Source organism: Ovis canadensis, chromosome 3, assembly GCF_042477335.2.
Source record: "Ovis canadensis isolate MfBH-ARS-UI-01 breed Bighorn chromosome 3, ARS-UI_OviCan_v2, whole genome shotgun sequence".
Classification (NCBI taxonomy): Eukaryota; Metazoa; Chordata; class Mammalia; order Artiodactyla; family Bovidae; genus Ovis; species Ovis canadensis.
Window position 1 is genome coordinate 203,298,364 of NC_091247.1, and position 21,600 is coordinate 203,319,963.

Below are 21,600 nucleotides of genomic sequence, written 5' to 3' on the forward strand. Positions count from 1 at the left end.
CAAACCAGATTCAAAATTATCTACAATATCTAGTTATTCCCAAATTGCTCTCCTTATGACTATCACTCATATGTAAAACAACTTGTGAAAACCTAAAAATAACAAATTGCAGTTTTCCAAAGTGAGAAAAACCACAGCTACTTACAGCGCAGAAACAAATACATCAACATTAGGCCATAGAACGTTGTAGGTTGAAGATAGCAAGTGTGTCTATAAATCTCAAAGATAGTTAAGCTGTAGCACTAGGCTGGGAATTGCCTGTGCTGCTTCTATTAAAAAAAAAAAAAAAAAGATGCCGTCATTCACTTTGGATGAGCTTCGGTGAGATAACACGTAATGAGGGGCAACAGCTGAGGAAGAGAATGCCAAAGGGGGAGGGGTCTTTGAAATGGTTTTGATTTAATACAAGGCATGCACTATTAATAAAGAGGTTGAATGATACCTGTATGTTTTATAGGTTTATAAATTGGCTGTAGTAAAATATTTTACATCTTAGATCGCTAGGTATTGTTTCAGCTTATTATGGGAGATATCTATCTAGAGTTGACTGAATTGTATTAATCTGAACCTAGTTTAATGATGCCTTAACGTTTTTATGGGGGAATTTAATGTTTGCAATATCCATGTTCCTTACTTGAAAGTGTGACTTATAGGTATCTCATCTTCCTTAAATTATGAAATCCTTCAGCTAATAAAGGAAAATGATTATAGTTTGCAAAAAAGGCAAAGTCATTTAACAATCCATATAACTGTCTATTGTAGGACTTTGCATAATAATTGTAATTTAGCTATTAGGGATTCTAAAGGCAGTTATCAGTCATACTCCACACTTCTGGGGAAATCAGGCAAAAGTCCAGAGTATTGAAAGTATTTTAAATTCCCAAGGAAAAAAAAGCACACTGTAAATTGGGAATATACTCCATCATGACAACACATTTCAAGCAAGTAAGAAGTTCATCATAGTTTTCAAATGTATAAACCACCAAACAGTATTTTATTTCTTTTGGATAGAGATATAATTTATTATTAAGAATGGAACTATTAGTTCCTGTAAGGAAGGGATTAGCTGATAAAAAGTCATTCCAATGTGAAATTTGACCAACATTTTAGTAATCCTGGAAAAACTGAGACATAAAGAATTAAGAAAACACAGAAAATGGAAGAAGAGTAGGAAATGGAATTATTTGCCATTATGTGGAAGTATGACCATGAGTTACCTCTGTAGTTTTTAGATCACTTTATAAGATTGAGTGTTTAACATCTCAGTTTTGCTTGTTTAGTCAACTCAGCTGTAAAAATGAGTATTAAACAACTAGACACATGAAAACATTTCAAAACACATGTTAAGTTAAACTGATATTTTTTCCAGATACAGATTTATTTTCATGGTAACAAACTAATTCAGTTTTTAAATTTGGGGGTTATTTCTATACATATCTGTGATTAAAGTTTTGATGTTGAGTTGAAGACAGAAAATTTAACTTATTCAGGCAATAATTATAAAGAAAATAATGAGTTGGTTGATATTTATCAGAAAATTTTGAGGCCATAAGTAAAAGAAGTCTATATGTTACTTATTGTTATTCTCTGCAATAGGAAATGTTTTGAGCAAAATCTGCTCAAAAATAGTTTAAAAATTATGGAATTAGGTCATTCCAAATACTATTTATTGTTCTGTTAATAACATCTTTTTGAAGATAAACATATTCATTGGTAGACTACAACTAACACACACATATGTATATTTGTGTATAGAGGTATGCTATATAGTTATACTATATGTCTATATTTATCTCTCTCTAAAGTTTTTTTTTACTAAACACATTTAAACAAATTGAATTCACCTATAAAAAATATAAGACAACACAGCTTTAATGATTTTATCTTTACAGAACCAGTAGTAAATGATCATCTATCACAGAACTTTAATATTGGACATATATTGGCATGCCTTATTTAATCATGGAGATTTAATTGAAACATTGACTAGTTAAAAGGACCAAATCTACTATTTCACAATTTTCTGTTAAACTTCAATTTTTTAAATTAAATAATGACAATTTGTAATAGCATTGAAGTTTCATATAACACAGGTCATGTAACAGAATTTCAGTGTTTCACTTACATAATTGAGAATAGAAAAAATTGGAGATATCTTTGTGCTACCTTCTGGGCTAAAAATGCACTTTGCCTATATTACCCTTTTCTTAAGTCCTAGCTTCACACAAGCTTTGCACAAGAAGAAAAGAAACCATCTGTCCCTTTCCTCTATGAGAACGATTTTCTGAAGTACATATCCCAAAATAACACTATCTTATTACTCAGGACCCACTGCTGCTGCTGCTGCTAAGTCGCTTCAGTCGCGTCTGACTCTGTGTGAACCCATAGATGGCAGCCCACCAGGCTCCGCCGTCCCTGGAATTCTCCAGGTAAGAACACTGGAGTGGGTTGCCATTTCCTTTTCCAATGCATGAAAGTGAAAAGTGAAAATGAAGTTGCTCAGTCGTGTCCGACTCCTAGCGACCCCATGGACTGCAGCCTACCAGGCACCTCCTTCATGGGATTTGCCAGGCAAGAGTACTGGTGTGGGGAGCCATCGCCTTCTGCGCAGGACCCACTACCAACACCTGTATTTCTTTAAACAGTCACAGCTAGAGGAATAAGAGACGCAACAGTTGCAAACTTTCTTCATCAGTATTGCAATCATGGATAAAGGCAAACACAGATGAGGTCAAGATTTGGTTGTAGAAAGGAAGTGTTGGAGCAGGAGCTCAAACGGGCTGTGGTTTAGAACTATTCATGTATACTGCTGCTGCTGCTAAGTGGCTTCAGTCGTGTCCGACTCTGTGCGACCCTATAGACGGCAGCCCACCAGGCTCTCCCGTCCCTGGGATTCTCCAGGCAAGAACACTGGAGTGGGTTGCCATTTCCTTCTCCAATGCATGAAAGTGAAAAGTGAAAGTGAAGTCGCTCAGTTGTGTTCGACTCTTAGTGACCCCATGGACTGCAGCCCACCAGGCTCCTCTGTTCATGGGATTTTCCAGGCAAAAGTACTGGAGTGGGGTGCCATTGCCTTCTCCGATTCATGTATAGCATTTGTTAATAATAGAAAAAAAAATTGTGTCATGTTATCCATTATATCTCCCTTGTAATGAGAAGAGAGCAAATTTGGGAACCACATTCACCTCCATAAAGCACAGCCAAACTAAATAAACTCTGATTATGCGTAGAATTTGGGACTTCCTATTGGTTCAAGTAGTAAAGGATCTGCCTGCAATGTGGGAGGCCCAGGTTAGATTCCTGGATCAGGAAGGTCTTCTGGAGAATGGAATGGCAACCCACTCCAGTACTATTGCCTGGAGAATTCCATGAACAGAGGAGCCTGGTGGGCTTCAGTCCATGGAGTCCCACAGTTGGACACAACTGAGAGACTAACATGCATAGAATTTATGCTGAGATGGGTACAACAACCACACTTCAAGTATGAGACTTGAGAGAGCTACACTATCCCTTTCTAAAATAATGAGGGTGATGAAGATAAGGATAAAAATGGAAGTATCATATGCTGGCAAACCAGACCATTAAAACTTTCTTCCTTTTATAAGCATCAGGAAACATAGAACAGAACAGATAAATGCCCCTACCATCAGTTCAGTTCAGTCGCTCAGTCGAGTCTGACTCTTTGCGACCCCATGAATCAAAGCACGCCAGGCCTCCCTGTCCATCACCAACTTCCAGAGTTCACTCAGATTCACGTCCATAGAGTCAGTGATGCCATTCAGCCATCTCATCCTCTGTCGTCCCCTTCTCTGCCTGCCCCCAATCCCTCCCAACATCAAAGTCTTTTCCAATGAGTCAACTCTTCACATGAGGTGGCCAAAGTATTGGAGTTTCAGCTTCAGCATCATTCCTTCCAAAGAGATCCCAGGGCTGATCTCCTTCAGAATGGACTGGTTGGATCTCCTTGCAGTCCAAGGGAATCTCAAGAGTCTTCAACACCACAGTTCAAAAGCATCAATTCTTCGGCACTTAGCCTTCTTCACAGTCCAATTCTCACATGCATACATGACCACTGGAAAAACCTAGCCTTGACTAGATGGACCTTAGTCGGCAAAGTAATGTCTCTGCTTTTGAATATGCTATCTAGGTTGGTCATAACTTTTCTTCCAAGGAGTAAGTGTCTTTTAACTTCATGGCTGCAATCACCATCTGCAGTGATTTTGGAGCCCAGAAAAATAAAGTCTGACACTGTTTCCACTGTTTCCTCATCTATTTCCCATGAAATGATGGGACTGGATGCCATGATCTTCGTTTTCTGAATGTTGAGCGTTAGGCCAACTTTTTCACTCTCCTCTTTCACTTTCATCAAGAGGCTTTTTAGTTCCTCTTCATTTTCTGCCATAAGGGTGGTGTCATCTGCATATCTGAAGTAATTGATATTTCTCCCAGCAATCTTGATTCTAGCCTGTGTTTCTTCCAGCTCAGCGTTTCTCATAACGTACTCTGCATATAAGTTAAATAAGCAGGGTGACAATATACAGCCTTGACGTACTCCTTTTCCTATTTGGAACCAGTCTGTCGTTCCATATCCAGTTCTAACTGTTGCTTCCTGACCTGCATACAGATCTCTCAAGAAGCAGGTCAGGTGGTCTGGTATTCCCATCTCTTTCAGAATTTTCCACAGTTTCTTGTGATCCACACAATCAAAGGCTTTGGCATAGTCAGTAAAGCAGAAATAGATGTTTTTCTGGAACTCTCTTGCTTTTTCCATGATCCAGCGGATGTTGGCAATTTGATCTCTGGTTTCTCTGCCTTTTCTAAAACCAGCTTGAACTTCAGGATGTTCACTGTTCACGTACTGCTGAAGCCTGGCTTGGAGAATTTTGAGCATTAGTTTACTGGCATGTGAGATGAGTGCAATTGTGCAGTAGTTAGACTATTCTTTGGCATTGCCTTTCTTTGGGATTGGAATGAAAACTGACCTTTTCCAGCCTGTGGCCACTGCTGAGTTTTCCATATTGGCTGGCATATTGAGTGCAGCACTTTCACAGCATCATCTTCTAGGATTTGAAATAGCTCAACTGGAATTCCATCACCACCACTAGCTTTGTTCGTAGTGATCCTTTCTAAGGCCCACTTGACTTCACATTCCAGGATGTCTGGCTCTAGATGAGTGATCACACAGTCGTGATTATCTGGGTCATAAACATATTTTTTGTATAGTTCTCTGTGTATTCTTGCCACCTCTTCTTAATATCTTCTGCTTCTGTTAGGTCCATACCCCTTCTGTCCTTTATTGAGCCCATCTTTGCATGAATTGTTCCATTGGTATCTCTAATTTTCTTGAAGAGATCTCTAGTCTTTCCCATTCTGTTCTTTTCCTCTATTTCTTCGCATTTATCACTGAAGAAGGCTTTCTTACCTCTTCTTGCTATTCTTTGGAACTCTGCGTTCAGATGCTTATATCTTTCCTTTTTTCCTTTGCTTTTCACTTCTCTTCTTTTCACAGCTATTTGTAAGGGCTCCCCAGACAGCCATTTTGCTTTTTTGCATTTCTTTTCTATGGGGATGGTCTTGATCCCTGTCTCCTGTACAATGTCACAAACTTCATTCCATAGTTCATCAGGCAATCTATCTATCAGATCTAGTCCCTTAAATCTATTTCTCACTTCCACTGTATAATCATAAGGTATTTGATTTAGGTCTTACCTGAATGGTCTAGCAGTTTTCCCTACTTTCTTCAATTTGAGTCTGAATTTGGTAATAAGGAGTTCATGATCTGAGCCACAGTCAGCTCCTGGTCTTGTTTTTTGTTGACTGTATAAGAGCTTCTCCATCTTTGGCTAAAAAGAATATAATCAGTCTAATTTCACTGTTGACCATCTGGTGATGTAATAATGAACTTCTGAAAATATTACTTAAGATAAGATTACATAAATATTAATCCAAATTGGAAAATTACATATCCAAAAATATTTTTTTAAATGAAAAATAAGTAGAAAGTCTAGGACAGACTTTAAAACCTTCATTTTAGGCGAGAAAGGTTAAACTGGAATTGCAGAAAATCAATTCAATGATGGTGATGTAAAACAAGAGGAGATTTTTAAGAATTCAAATAACAAAGAAATATATTAAAAAGCATATGATATTAATAAATATTACAGGCATGAAAGTTAGACTCTAACTTTGTAACACATATTCCTTTACTATAAACTCAGAAATCTGTAGAACAGTCCCTATCCTTGTAGTACAATGAAATAGATATAGTCCTAAATATCAAATATGATTCAATGTGTTTCAGAAAAAAAAAAATTACAGAGTCTCCCAGGAAGAAAAGAAGTTAAAAATCAGTGGAAAAATTTAGCTTGCCTTAAATTTCTTTGCAATTATGTGATAGTTGTTATGAGAAGTGAAATGTCTAATGAGGAAAACTTTTGCTAAATTTTAGTTATAAAGACAAAAATTCTGGTTGAATTATGAAGACAACTTCAAATATACAAATGCTTGAAAAATATACTCACAGTTACTGAAAAATTATCAATGTTTCAATTCCGATAAACAGAGAATAATCAAAATTAAGAGTTTAAAACTAGAAGGCTAGTGTTAAGTTTAATCATATGCATAAGATGATATGTGTGATATTATTTACCATCAGTGACCCTAGATGGGGAAGTCTAAAAATCTAAGCTATCACTAATTAGAGAAACAAACTATCTTAGGTAGACTTCATTAAAACAGAGAAACTTTTAAACAAGAATACTGTCTAAAGAAATGGTTAAAGTAGTTATGGTATGTGGACTATATGCTGGGAGGGATTGAGGGCAGGAGGAGAAGGGGATGACAGAGGATGAGATGGCTGGACTGCATCACTGACTCCATGGACATGAGTTTGGGTGAACTCCAGGAGTTGGTGATGGATGGGGAGGTCCGGCGTGCTGTGATTCATGGGGTCGCAGAGTCGGACGTGACTGAGCAACTGAACTGAACTGAACTAAATAATTACTTATTCAGTATATGCCAGATGCATAGTACAGTGCTAGACAATTGAAATATATTTCATATAAAGGATCCCTGAGGAGAAGATACTGTTGACTCATTTTACCTAACTTAATCATATCATTTACATACCTCAACAAAGACAAAAAGATTAACCTAGATCAAAGGCTAGCGATTACCTGAACTGGGATTCAGAAATGAATGTAGCTAAGTTTATATTGCTCTCTCTACCACACCACACCCCCTCGATAGTATTGTAAAACAGACACCCATTTAAAATCATATTTATAAATGATTTTTAATCTGAGGGGAGATACCTGTGTTTTGATGATAAATGTAAAAGCAGGATACAAAAGTATAGGTAAGTATAATTTCATTCATGTACAAATGTATCTTTGAAAAATGATTGCAATGCTGCTGCTGCTGCTGCTGCTGTTGCTAAGTCACTTCAGTCGTGTCCGACTCTGTGTGACGCCATAGACGGCAGCCTGCCAGGCTCCCCTGTCTCTGGGATTCTCCAAGCAAGAACACTGGAGTGGGTTGCCATTTCCTTCTCCAATGCATGAAAGTGAAAAGTGAAACTGAAGTCACTCAGTCCTGTCTGACTCTTAGCGACCCCATGGACTGTGGCCCACCAGGCTCCTCCATCCATGGATTTTCCAGGCAAGAGTACTGGAGTGGGGTGCCATTGCCTTCTCCAGTGAGTGCAATAAAATATGCTAAATGATTATGAGCTCTTGATGATTTTTCTGTGATTTCCAAATTTTGTATAAATAAACACTAATTAATTCTGTAATCAAAAGACAGCCAAAGACTATTTCATATTCACAAATATTGAGTCTATTGGGTTGATTTGCATAGTCAAATTTTTATATGGATTCTAAAAAATCTCCTCAGTTTATCTTTATTTACTAATATCTGTAGATTTTTATTTGTCAATCTAAATCAAATCCTAAATCTTATTAATCACATTTATTAATTTTCTATTTTAAGATAGATTACCACTCTAATTTTCTACAAGACCAGGTGTTATAATTTGGAAAACAAAAGATATATACTTTTGCATTTTTGATTAAGATAATTTACATACAATGAAAAGCACATATTTTAAATGCACAGTTTAGTGAATTTAAACAAATGTATTCTCCTGTGTTACTGCTGTCAGATCATGATATAGAACATTTATGTCATTCTGGAAACTGCCCTTATGCCCTTTTTCAAGCAATGGAAATGTTTGCCAGATTTTCATAAATGTTTGTGTAACTTCATAAACAATAGAAAGTACATGTGATCTTTAGGCAATAAATAGACCTCTATTACATTATCTCAAGCTGCAGGAAAGTGGAGTTGGTGATTCACTTTCACTACCGTCTACTTAGGGTCTTACTACAGTGTCTGGCATATAGCTGGAGCCCATAGAATACTTATTGGATAAAACATTTGAATGCCTATTATATGGCAAGCACTGTGCTATTATACCTTGGTGATTAGTTTTATTATAATATTCTTTGATTATAGAAACACATGCTGTTAATAAGTAGAAAGTGCTTAAAATAAAAGTATGAAGAACAAAAGTTCTCATAGTTCTCCTTCCATCCTCAATCACTCCAAGAATTGTCAGTCTCATTAGTTTAGTGTTCTTCTTTCATTCTTATCTTTGCACTTACAAACATGAAAAAGTGAAAGTGTTATTCGTTCGGTTGTGTCAGACTCTGCATCCCCATGAACTGTAGCCCACCATGCTTCTCTGTCCATGGAATTCTCCAGGCAAGGATACTGGAATGGGCTGCCACTTCCTTCTCCAGTGGATCTTCCTGACCCAGGGATTAAACCCGGGTCTCTTATATTACAGGCAGATTCTTTACTGTTTGAGCCACCAAATAAGCCTACTTAAAAACATAAAAATCATATATTCTTTTAAAAGACAAAATGATGTTTATTGGTAATCTGTTATGGGGCAGGCTTTGTTCTTAGCTTTGGAGATACAGCAGCAAACAAAATATATTAAATGCCATGCCTTCATGAAGCTTATATTTTAAAGAGAAGAGACAATGATAAACAAAATATGTAAATGCTACAGGATGTCAGATAATGTTGAGTGCACAAGGACTACAGAGAAAAACTAAGCAGCCAAAAAAGAGCGGGCATGCAAGGGGAGTGGGAGGAAGAGGGATGGCTATTTTAAATTTGTGTTAGGTACTGACTTTTTGAGAACATCTTTAGAGCAAAGATGGGAAGACAGTAAGAAGCAAAACACTCAAGAAAAAAAAATTTTTTTTTTTTCTAGTCCAAAGCCATGTGGCTTACTGGGAGTTGGGACCAAGTGAATTGTGGTGGAAAAGGGTTGAAAAGTGTTGCCTTTCAAAGAGATGGCAGGTGGGAGGATGAGCAAGGGATGCAGGGCCCAGGCTTTTGTAGTTCTCCTTTGCACACAGCCTTTGACCAGGCCGCCTTGGGCCAAGGACTTCACCATGCGCTCAGCCAAGCCCACCTCCAGCTCCGCAGACAGTGGTTGGGGTACAACCCCCACCATGTCCACCACCACCAAGAGCCTCATCTGATCTTCAGTGACCAGGGTCCATCCAGCTTGCACTGCAGTGGGTGACAGCTCTGCATCAGTCATAGGTGGGCCTACTGCATGAACTTGGAGCCACATTCTGTGCACTTGAACTTCCTCCATCCCCTGGGGCTGTCTGACATGTCCACACACCTGGTCCAGCCCTTTAAATGTCTTCCCACAAATCTGGCAGAAGTGGATCCTCCTGGTGGCGCCCTCCCCATGGTGGTTGACCACGTGCCCTTCATCAGGGCCCTTCTCCGTGTTAAACTGGCTGCAAAACTCTTAGTTAGAGGCTTCTGGCTGGTGTGGGTGTCCTTGTGTTAGTCCGGGCTGGCTTGGGTGCAGAGTCTTACACTGGCCAGTGTACCGTTCTCAGGTACATGTGAGAATGGCCTTCTGGGTAAATGCACAGCTGCAGAACTTGCAGACACATGACCTCTAATTCCTGTGTTTGGCCTTAAGGTACATCTGCAGTCAAAGTCCCAACACACATATAGACCCTACAGTGCTTAAAAGCCTGGTGCAGCCACAGTTCCCTTGGGACAGGAAGCACTTCACACAGCTGGGACAGGTATGGGGCCTGGGGATTTGAGAAGCTTCCTGTAGCTCTGCCTGAACTGCTTCTACACAACTGCTGCAAACAGGAAGAACACTGCGAGGGCATCTCTTCCTTGTGGAGCACCAAGAGTACCAACGGATCCTACAGCAGAAGGTCTCCTGGCTCTTCTGCCACATGAAGACATGTTCTGATAGGTTCCTGCAACTTCCGGTTTTGTGCTTCAAGAGGTTCTCTTTAGGAAATTAACACTTCCCAAATTTAGGACACTACAAGTGTGTCTCCACAGTGTGTTTCCTGTTGGAACTTTTTGGAAGAAAAAGGACTGTGGGAGTTTTAATTTCACTTGCTGTGTTAAGTGCCTTGAAGTAAAAATACTCAGTGTGCCAAGGTGGCATATTTTGGGTAAGCTATTTTGATTTTCTTCAGATGGATACAGATGTCTTCAAGGATTATAAGGTTGTGTGCTTATTTTTGTGAGACACAAAATAAATATTTTTGTGGGAATGGAGTGGGGGAACAGCACTTGGAATGAAGTGCATGCCTCTGTGCTAAGTCATTTCAGGCATGTCCGGCTCTTTGCGACTCAATGTTCTGAAGCCCACCAGGCTTCTCTGTCCATGAAATTTTTCAGGCAAGATATTGGAATGAGCTGCCATTCCCTCCTCCAGGATATCTTCCCTACCCAGGGATCAAATCCATGTCTCTTATGTCTCCTGCATTGGCAGATGGATTCTTTACCACTGGTACAATCTGGGAAGCCCTAGAATGAAGTATTTCAAGCCTGTCCAAATAAGAAAAACATCCCCTCCATACATGAGATCTGACCCGCGAGTCAGGCTAGGACTGCAATCAAGGGGAAGACAATGTGTAATGTGTGGTATAGGATGTTTGGCCCCCGTAGTTGTGAAAAATATAAAGAAATTCATGAAGTGTACAGGGGATCTGGTTAAAATTACCAAATAAATGTGTCTAACTACTTTTAGTTCAGAATCTTATGTGTTTACAGTTGTCACACAAATACCTCACCATGCAAATTCTTAATCCTTTATCTCATTTTAGGATAAGAGATGTATGATCATGCATCTGGAATTATGAAGACAGATGGAGTGAATGCATTTTGCAAAGGCAGGCTCCATCTGACTCACACATGGATGAGAAACCATCTTAGCAGTATGCACTGGCAGATATGTCTCTGGACTTTGTAATCCTCTTATTTTATTATCATGCTTGTTTTTTATTTTAAATGCATTAAAATGCCTTGCATTTTTATCTCTAAACATCTAATGTAAAAGTCATATCTCACATTGCTCTTTTAAAACACAATTAGAAAAGCATTTCTGAGATTATCATTCAATTTATTACATTTCAGTGATATTTTGTTACTTGTGCCATAGGAAGCTAATAGGCCTCATGAACTGTATCTAGAATACGAGTTGTACAGCTAGCATATTCCAACCTCTAAATGCCTTTCATGTCAGCATGAGAGATACGATCAGGCATTTGAAAGCTCTGGCCTATTTATAAAGATACCATCAAAACCTGCCTGATGTAGCTGACTTATGAATCAATTATCTGAACTACACCAAGTGATGTATCTATTCTGAAATTTAGAGTCATATATTTGAAGCTAAACTACAAACAGATAAACTATTCAACAGCCTATCGTGATTCTTATCTTCATGTCTATATCTGTCAAACGTGGGAAGGAAAAAAAGGCGAAATCTTACTGATTTTACTGAGAAGAGTTTAAAAAAAAATCACACAGATACAAATTCTCTCTCTCTCTTGCTCTATTTCTATCTTTCTAACACACACACACACACACACACACATATACACCCCTAGCTTTCAAATTACTTATGACTTGAAAAATGAACACACAGATCAAAAAGTAAAATTTAAATAAAATTAAGAGCATGCAAGGGATGACTCATTGTAAAAGGGGGAAAATAATGATTAATATTACTTCTCTTAAATTTTGTATCTTACATGAAATGCATGAGTATTTCAGTAAATAGAAATGTCATTGTTATGGCAAAACTTACAGAGCCACTAGTTGCATAGAGATGAGTTATGTTTCATCCCAGATGTTGTTGAAAATAAGCCAAACCTAAGAGATGGGGTGGAAGGGCATCCCTGGTGGCTCAGATGGGAAAGAGTCTGCCTGCAATACAGACGCTGCTGAAGATGCAGGTTCAATCCCTGGGTTGGGGAGATCCTCTGGAGAAAGGCATGGCAACCCACTCCAGTAATCTTGCTTGGAGAATCCAATGGACAGAGGAGCCTAATGGGCTACAGTCCATAGGGTCATAAAGAATCAGCCATGACTGAAGTGAGTTAGCACAGCACACAGCACAAGAGATGGGTGTCCTTTTCTGTTTTGTTTTTAGGTGATATTTCATAAGATATATTCTATTTCAAGACTTGCTCTTCATTTCTGAAATTAATTATCTCTGTTTTACTGCTTTGCCTGGTGTTCAGATTTCAGATATGTTTTATTCATGCTGATCAGATTCCTGAGAAACACATGCGCTAGGATGACAAAGTATTACTTTAAACTGAGGACATTAACTTCTAACTACTCAATGAGTTATCGTCTCAATAGGAAAATCTGTTTTAAGAGACCAAATTAGATTCCATACATATGTATAGAATCTAGAAAGATGGTACAATAAGTCTGTTTTCAGGGCGGAAATAGACACAGACATAGAGAACCAACATGTGGACACAGGGGGAAGTGGGGGGTGAAGAGATGCATTGAGAGGATAGGCCTGACAAATACACACTGCCATATGTAACAGAGATATGTAACTAGTGGGAAGCTGCTGTATAGCACTGGGAGCTCAGCTCAGTGTTCTGAGATGACGTAGATGGGTGGGATGGGGAAAGGTGGTGGGAGGGAGGCTCAAGAGGGAGGGGATATATGCATACATATAGCTGATTCACTTTGCTGTATAGCAGAAATTAACACAACATTGTAAAGCAATTATACTGCAATAAAAATGAGTGCTCAAATTAATATCAGAAGTCTGCTATTCTGCATAGAATTAAAATAAACTCAACATTGTATTGCTTCCTTGGAAAACAATGACTTCTAAGGTGAGTTAAAAAAAAAAAAAAAAGAGGAAGTTAGGCAAAAAGTGCTGAAAAGGGCCTTTGTGTAATTCAACATAATCCAAAGTTTCAGAAGTTGTGTTTCCTCATCAGAATCTCTTGGGATTAGGAGAGGTGAAGGAGGTAAAGTTCACTTAAAAATCCAGAGTCCTGAGACCCACCCTGGATTCACTAAATAAATATCTGTGGGTATATGATAAGAATCAGTTTGAGTATACTTTTTAGTAATTCTTGGCACACTCAAGCATATCTTTTAACACATGAGATATTTATAGTTCATCATGCTGTTTCTATTTTGTCATGGGTATATTCAGATTTTTGTAACTATATGTATGCAAAAATTAATATTCGATAGATATATTTTTGTCCATAATAATACTGTGAAGGCATAATGGTGGAAAACATTTACATGCATGGTTTATTTTATTTATTTTTTTTTTAAATTTATTTATTTTTTTTTTAATTTTAAAATCTTTAATTCTTACATGCGTTCCCAAACATGACCCCCCCTCCCACCTCCCTCCCCACAACATCTCTCTGGGTCATCCCCATGTACCAGCCCCAAGCATGCTGCACCCTACGTCAGACATGGACTGGCGATTCAATTCTTACATGATAGTATACATGTTAGAATTCCCATTCTCCCAAATCATCCCACCCTCTCCCTCTCCCTCTGAGACCAAAAGTCCGTTATACCCATCTGTGTCTTTTTTCCTGACTTGCATACAGGGTCGTCATTGCCATCTTCCTAAATTCCATATATATGTGTTAGTATACTGTATTGGTGTTTTTCTTTCTGGCTTACTTCACTCTGTATAATTGGCTCCAGTTTCATCCATCTCATCAGAACTGATTCAAATGAATTCTTTTTAACGGCTGAGTAATACTCCATTGTGTATATGTACCACAGCTTTCTAAATGTAAGATCAGAAACTATGAAACTCCTAGAGGAGAATATAGGCAAAACACTCTCAGAAATAAATCACAGCAGGATCCTCTATGATCCACCTCCCAGAATTCTGGAAATAAAAGCAAAAATAAACAAATGGGATCTAATTAAAATTAAAAGCTTCTGCACAACAAAGGAAAATATAAGCAAGGTGAAAAGACAGCCTTCGGAATGGGAGAAAATAATAGCAAATGAAGCAACTGACAAACAACTAATCTCAAAAATATACAACCAACTTATGCAGCTCAACTCCAGAAAAATAAACGACCCAATCAAAAAATGGGCCAAAGAACTACATGCATGGTTTAAAAACATAAAAGTCAAAGTGAAAGTCCCTCACTCATGTCTGACTCTTTGGGACCCCATGGACTGTAGCCTCCCAGGCTTCTCTGTCCATTGAATTCTCCAGGCAAGAATACTGGAGTGGGTAGCCATTCCCTTTTCCAGGGGAACTTCCTGACCTAGGGATCAAACCCAAGTCTTCTGCTTTGCAGGCAGATTCTTTACCATCTGAGCCACCAGGGAAGCAGATCAAGTGGAAGACTTTTGTAAAACTCTTTGCTGAACACAACCATAAAGGAAATGAACAACTACTGTCAGCTCAGTTCAGTTCAGCCGCTCAGTCGTGTCCGACTCTCTGCGACCCCATGAACCGCAGCACGCCAGGCCTCCCTGTCCATCACCAACTCCCGGAGTTCACTCAGACTCACGTCCATCGAGTCAGTGATGCCATCCACCCATCTCATCCTCTGTCGTCCCCTCTTCCTCCTGTCCCCAATCCCTCCCAGCATCAGAGTCTTTTCCAATGAGTCAACTCTTCACATGAGGTGGCCAAAGTCCTGGAGTTTCAGCTTTAGCATCATTCCTTCCAAAGAAATCCCAGGGCTCATCTCCTTCAGAATGGACTGGTTGGATCTCCTTGCAGTCCAAGGGAATCTCAAGAGTCTTCTCCAACACCACAGTTCAAAAGCATCAATTCTTCGGCGCTCAGCCTTCTTCACAGTCCAACTCTTACATCCATACATGACCACAGGAAAAACCATAGCCTTGACTAGATGGACCTTAGTCGGCAAAGTAATGTCTCTGCTTTTGAATATGCTATCTAGGTTGGTTATAACTTTTCTTCCAAGGAGTAAGCGTCTTTTAATTTCATGGCTTCAGTCACCATCTGTAGTGATTTTGGAGCCCCCCAAAATAAAGTCTGACACTAGTTGCCACAAAATAAACTCCATCAAGCAATAATTTAGCTGTGGTCTTGAAATAAGACTGGCTTTATTATTAATGTATATTGATATATATTATTGATGTATATTATTAATGAACATTTCTTTAAGAATTGAGGACTTGGAATTAAAGAACAGAACAGATACTCAGAACTCATTTAATCTATATATTCACTGAGTTTTAATTAAAATCTTATATGCTGCTTGTAAAAAAGTACTCTTGTGGTAGCTACTGTATGCATTTTCTAGTTTATGGTTTCATACATACCAGGACCTAAGAGATTCACTAGTCCCTGTACAAGAATAGCTTGATATAAGGGGTCATTAGCTGTACAAGGAGGAAGACATAATGAGTTACATAAGCAACTGCAAATTCTAGATAAAGAACAGATGACATGCTTGTGTGCAGTTACTCACATAGGAATAAGAAACCCTGGACAATCTCTTACATTTCTATTGACCGAGGTCACAGTTGAGGCAGCACATGGATGTACTTCTGCCTGCAAAAGGGAATTGTGTCACCTATAGTATAGAAGAGAAGGGATTAGGAAAACAGATACCAAAGCATATGACACCTATTCTTGAGGAATTCACTCTCACTGGAAATACATGCAACTAATGCTAACACAACATCCGCTGGGCTTCTCTAGTGGACGAGATGTCTTGAAGTCAATTTCAGCATCAACTTACATTCAAGAGTCACCAATTTGAAGTACGCAAAGCACTGAAAAGCAATTTACGTCTTCACTAAAATGTCTCAAATAAATGGCAAGAGAAATTATATCACATGTAAAATCCACTTACTTTTGCTAATCTCCCCAAAGTACTAAATATTACAGAAGTCTTCCCCCTACAAATCTTTGTAATTCCATCTATAAGAGAAGTCTTTTCCTCTCTCAAAACAGTAATTTCAACTTGGTAATGTCATCTCCTCTTTCTTTTGCATTATCTATAGACTGGTTTAATCATCTCCTGACTTCTTCCATTATCACAGATAACTCAACAGTTACAACTACAAATCTCCTTATAAAGTAGAGTTAGGTAAAAAGTTTGCTATTGATCTGTGTTACACAAATGACTTAAAAATTCCTTGGGAGTACAGAGGAATTTTCTTGTCTCCTTTTCACTTTTTTTTTTTTTCTTTCCTTTCCTGGGGGCTTCCCTGGTGGCTAGACAGTAAAGAGGCTGCCTGCAGTGCAGGATCCCTGGGTTGGGAAGATCCCCTGGAGAAGGCAATGGTACCCCACTCCAGTACTCTTGCCTGGAAAATTCCATGGATGGAGGAGCCTGGCAGGCCACAGTCCATGGGGTCGCAAAGAGTCGGACAGGATTGAGTGACTTCACTTTCTTTCTTTTCTCTCCTTTTTCTCTTTTTCTTGTTATGTCCTCTTTATTTATTCATTTATTTTTGTAGAAGTCAGGAAAGTTTTCACAAGGTGAAATACAAATGAGCCATTTCTCCAGTACCTACACTTAAAGTCAATAATCCTTAATAAGATCTGCAGTGTTTTCTGTATTACCTGCCTGTGTCAATCTGTTGGACCTTATCTAGTTACAGATGAGAAAAAATTTTAATAATTTTATTTATTTATTTTTGACTGCTCTGAGTCTCCACTGCTGCACCGGTTTGTCTTTAGTTGTGGAGAGCACAACTAGTTGTCTCTAGTTGCTCTGCTAAGGTTTCTCACTGCAATGGCGTCTCTCGCTGTGGAGCATGGGGCTCAACGGTGCATGGCCCTCAGTAACTGAGTTGCCTGGGCTTCAGTTGTTGTGGCTCATGGGCTCAGTAGTTGTGGCTCCCAGCCAGGCTTAATAACTGTAGCCCGCGGGCCTATGTGGCATGTGAGATCTTCCATGATCAGGGATCGAACCCATGTCTCTCGTGTTGGCAGGTGGGTTCTTTACCACTGAGCCACCAGGGAAACCTCAAAAAGGCACTGAGAAGGACTGCAGTTAATTCTTGGTGTTAATTTGGATGATGGTCTATATTGTAATCATATGAAATGACCAAATGTATCTGAAGCATGCTTTCTCTTAATCTGTCTGTTTTTCTTTCTCCACCTCCTTCTCTTAGGTCACTCCTGACAGATGTTTCTAAGCAATAAAATGGATTATATATGAAATGGATAGAAACAATGTGAAAAAAATAGTCAGTGGATTGGGGGAATCTATAGTGCTGTCTTACCAGAAGTTTATGAAGATAATGAAGCTGTTTTCAGGCACTCATTATCTTCTCATTTAAAGCTTTCCATCTTTTTCTATTTGTTTCTGTTACTTTTACATTTAATATGTATTGGATGGGAAAATTTAGATAAACGTGCTTTTCAAATTAAAGCTTCACACTCAGTATTGTCAAGACTTAAGTGAAGGTACTAACCTTTCTTGCAATTGTCACATCTTGAAAATAAAAATGTCTATTTTATGAAATTGGAGGCATTAAATCAACTAGCATATTTAAAGCTCTTAGGGTACTGTACAGTAAGCAAAAACCAGTCAATAAATGTTTTTTTTTTACGTCTTCATCTACTTTGTTAAAATATATTTCCCTGAAAAGGTTAATATCAGGAAGTTGCATGAAAGGGAGTTTTGTTAGTAACTGCTTGTTTTGAAGGCCTTCACATTTTGAACTTTGATGTAAGAGTAAAATACCAAATTTCTTCTATTTTAAAGGGGATTCTAAAATGTTTATGCTGGGAGAATTGAGATAGAGTTTCTTTTTTTTAATACAAATTTATTTATTTTAATTGGAGGTTAATTACTTTTAGCTGTAGCTGTGCTGGGCTGGGCTGTCACTTCAGTCATGTCCAACTTTTTGCGACCCCATGGACTGTAGCCCACCAGGCTCCTCTGTCCAGGCAAGAACACTGGAGTAGGTTGCCATGCCCTCCTCCAGGGATCTTCCTGACCCAGGGGACGAACCTGCATCTCTGCATTGGCAGGCTGGTTCTTTACCACTAGCACCACCTGGGAAGCTGCAAGTCATAGCTGTAGGAGAAGATAATATAGTTGAGTCTTGAACAGTGGCAAGGGTTAGGGGTGCCAATACCTTGTGAAATAAAAACTCTATGTATAATTTTACAGTTGGCCCTCTGCTTCTAAGGTTCCACATCCACGGATTCCACCAACTGTGTTTCGTGTAGTACTGAGTGTGTACTATTGAGAAAATCTGCAAGTAAGTGCACCTGTGCAGTTCAAATCTGTATTGTTCAAGAGTCAACTCTACTTGAATATTAGGCTCTGTTAGTTACAAAACTTCCGTCACTATATTATTGGCAATAAAATTGTTTAAAAATATAATCATGGAAAAAGTGAAACATTATAATTTCCAAATCCTTAGCTGGTTATAAAGTAACAACATGTGAAGATGACAATTTTACCACAAACACAATGATGCTTTATATCCTGTGTTAGATATCAGAAGAACCATTTATTTCTATGTCTAATAAAACTTCATAACTAATTAAGTGCTGTTGTTAAATAATTTCTTTTTATAGTAAAAGCTTTACAACTAACAAGTGAGACACTGATCCAAGTCATTATCAATTTCTCTGTGATTATTACAGTTTCCATAATAATTTGCACTCTACTGACATAGATTAGGCAGCCCTTCAGTTCAGTTCAGCTCAGTTCAGTCACTCAGTCATGTCTGACTCTTTGCGACCCCATGAATCACAGCACGCCAGGCCGAGAAGGCAATACTGGAATTGCAACCCACTCCAGTACTCTTGCCTGGAAAATCCCATGGGCGGAGGAGCCTGGTAGGCTGCAGTCCATGGGGTCGTGAAGAGTCAGACACGACTGAGTGACTTCACTTTTCCTTTTCACTTTCATGCATTGGAGAAGGAAATGGCAACCCACTCCAGTGTTCTCACCTGGAGAATCCCAGGGACGGGGGAGCCTGGTGGGCTGCTGTCTATGGGGTCTCACAGAGTCAGACACGACTGAATCGACTTAGCAGCAGCAGCAGGCAGCACTTTAAAGACCAGCCTCATTAACTTTGGTTTCACAAAAAGACGAGAAAAAGCCAGATTTAATTTCATGGGGTCTCAGAATTGCAAAGTAACACCAAAGCTCTCAGACTAAAGATATAAGCAGATTATAATGTCTATAATTGTGAATGTGACTCTTGTTCTAAAACTATCTTTGGGAGGTCAATTCACTAATATTTGTTTACAATCATCTGTTGGTGGCTCAGTGGTAAAGAATACACCTGCCAATGCAAGAGTCGCAGGTTTGATCCCTGGATAGGGAAGATCTCCTGAAGGAAATGGCAACCCACTCCAGTATTCTTGCCTGTGCAATCCCAAGGACAGAGGAACCTGGTCGGCTAAAGTCCATGAGGTTGCAAAGAGTCGAACATAACCTAGTGAATAAAACAAAAAATAATTTTTTTACTTAGATTTCAGTTAAATAGAATAGCACCTAGAAACTCAGGCAATTGCACAGCAGACTTAGTTAATCGGTTATGGTTTATGTTTATTATCCTAGGGATGTACTTATAAGAAACATAAAAATACTCCCAGAAGGAAAGCCCAAAATGTATTAGTGATGCTTCAGATATATTGTAAATGTTGTCAAATTTAGACAAATACTAACAGTTTAAAACAATAGCAATAATAGGTCAATTGAATAGATAAAAACTCAAAACATAACTAAAAGGCTAGGAAAGAGCATGACTTTTTCAGAAGAAGATTAAAGAAAATAATTAACTTTATAAATTGCTAAGTTACAAATACATTTTTACATTTCTACCATGGGAACTTTTAGCTCCGATTGAGATAAGAGTAGCTACCAGCAGAAGAGCATTCCCATCTAGTATAGAGAAATATAAAATACATAAAATAAAATAAATTAAAAGTACACAAAACATAATTAAAATACAGAAAAAAAAATCAGAAGGAAATTGAGAGTTCCTAAGGTCAAAATGCAGATGACACCACCCTTATGGCAGAAAGTGAAGAGGAACTAAAAAGCCCCTTCATGAAAGTGAAAAAGGACAGTGAAAAAGTTGGCTTAAAGCTCAACATTCGAAAAATGAAGATCATGGCATCCGGTCCCATCACTTCATGGGAAATAGATGGCAAAACAGTGGAAACAGTGTCAGACTTTATTTTTTGGGCTCCAAAATCACTGCAGATGGTGACTGCAGCCATGAAATTAAAAGATGCTTACTCCTTTGAAGAAAAGTTATGACCAACCTGGATAGCATATTCAAAAGCAGAGACATTACTTTGCTGACTACGGTCTGTCTAGTCAAGGCTATGGTTTTTCCTGTGGTCATGTATGGATGTGAGAGTTGGACTATGAAGAAGGCTGAGTGCAAAAGAATTGATGCTTTTGAACTGTGGTGTTGGAGAAGACTCTTGAGATTCCCTTGGACTGCAAGGAGATCCAACCAGTCCATTCTAAAGGAGATCAGCCCTGGGATTTGGAAGGAATGATGCTAAAGCTGAAACTCCAGTACTTTGGCCACCTCATGTGAAGAGTTGACTCATTGGAAAAGACTCTGATGCTGGGAGGGATTGGGGACAGGCGGAGAAGGGGACGACCGAGGATGAGATGGCTGGTTGGCATCATGGACTTGATGGACGTGAGTCTGGGTGAACTCCGGGAGTTGGTGATGAACAGGGAGGCCTGGTGTGCTGTGATTCATGGGGTTGCAAAGAGTCAAACAAGACTGAACAACTGAACGGAACTGAACTGAAGGTCAAAAGAACTAAAGAAAATTCTGGAAGAAAAAAACTTGGACATAAAAGATGTCTTCTTCCATACTTATAACCTAGAGGCATTTGCTAAGCCTTTCTCAACAACAAATTCTGAGTCTGACTGGTTTGAAATAGAAGAAGCATTTAAGGCTAAAGTGCCCATCCTTGCCCCTACACTGCAGCTAAGGGTTTTTTGCATACATCAAATGACTCAGCCTAGCCAGAAGCTTAGTCACTTCAGTTTGTGTCTCTTTTGTGACCTCATGTACTGTAACCACCGGGTTCCTCTGTCCATGGGATTTCCCAGGCAAGAATACTGGAGTGGGTTGCCATTTTCTACTCCAGGGCATCTTCCTGATCCAGGGATTGAACCTGAATCTCCTGTGGCTCCTGCATTGGTCAGAAGATTCTTTATGACTGAGCCACCTGGGAAGCCCCCACCCTCTGGAAACTCAGAGCCTTATTGAAGAGACATAAAGGGGAAATGAATGTTG

General features: G+C 38.9%; 1 protein-coding gene and 1 long non-coding RNA gene across 2 annotated transcripts in view; one reads left to right on the forward strand and one right to left on the reverse strand.

Moving 5' to 3' along the window:
- PIK3C2G (phosphatidylinositol-4-phosphate 3-kinase catalytic subunit type 2 gamma) overlaps positions 1 to 21,600 on the reverse strand; it is a 651,998-nt gene that overhangs the window by 615,625 nt on the left and 14,773 nt on the right. The window lies entirely within an intron of this gene.
- On the forward strand, positions 935 to 13,134 carry LOC138437758 (uncharacterized). Its single transcript, XR_011256139.1, has 2 exons — positions 935 to 2,429; positions 11,175 to 13,134. It is a non-coding gene; the product is annotated as an uncharacterized lncRNA (long non-coding RNA).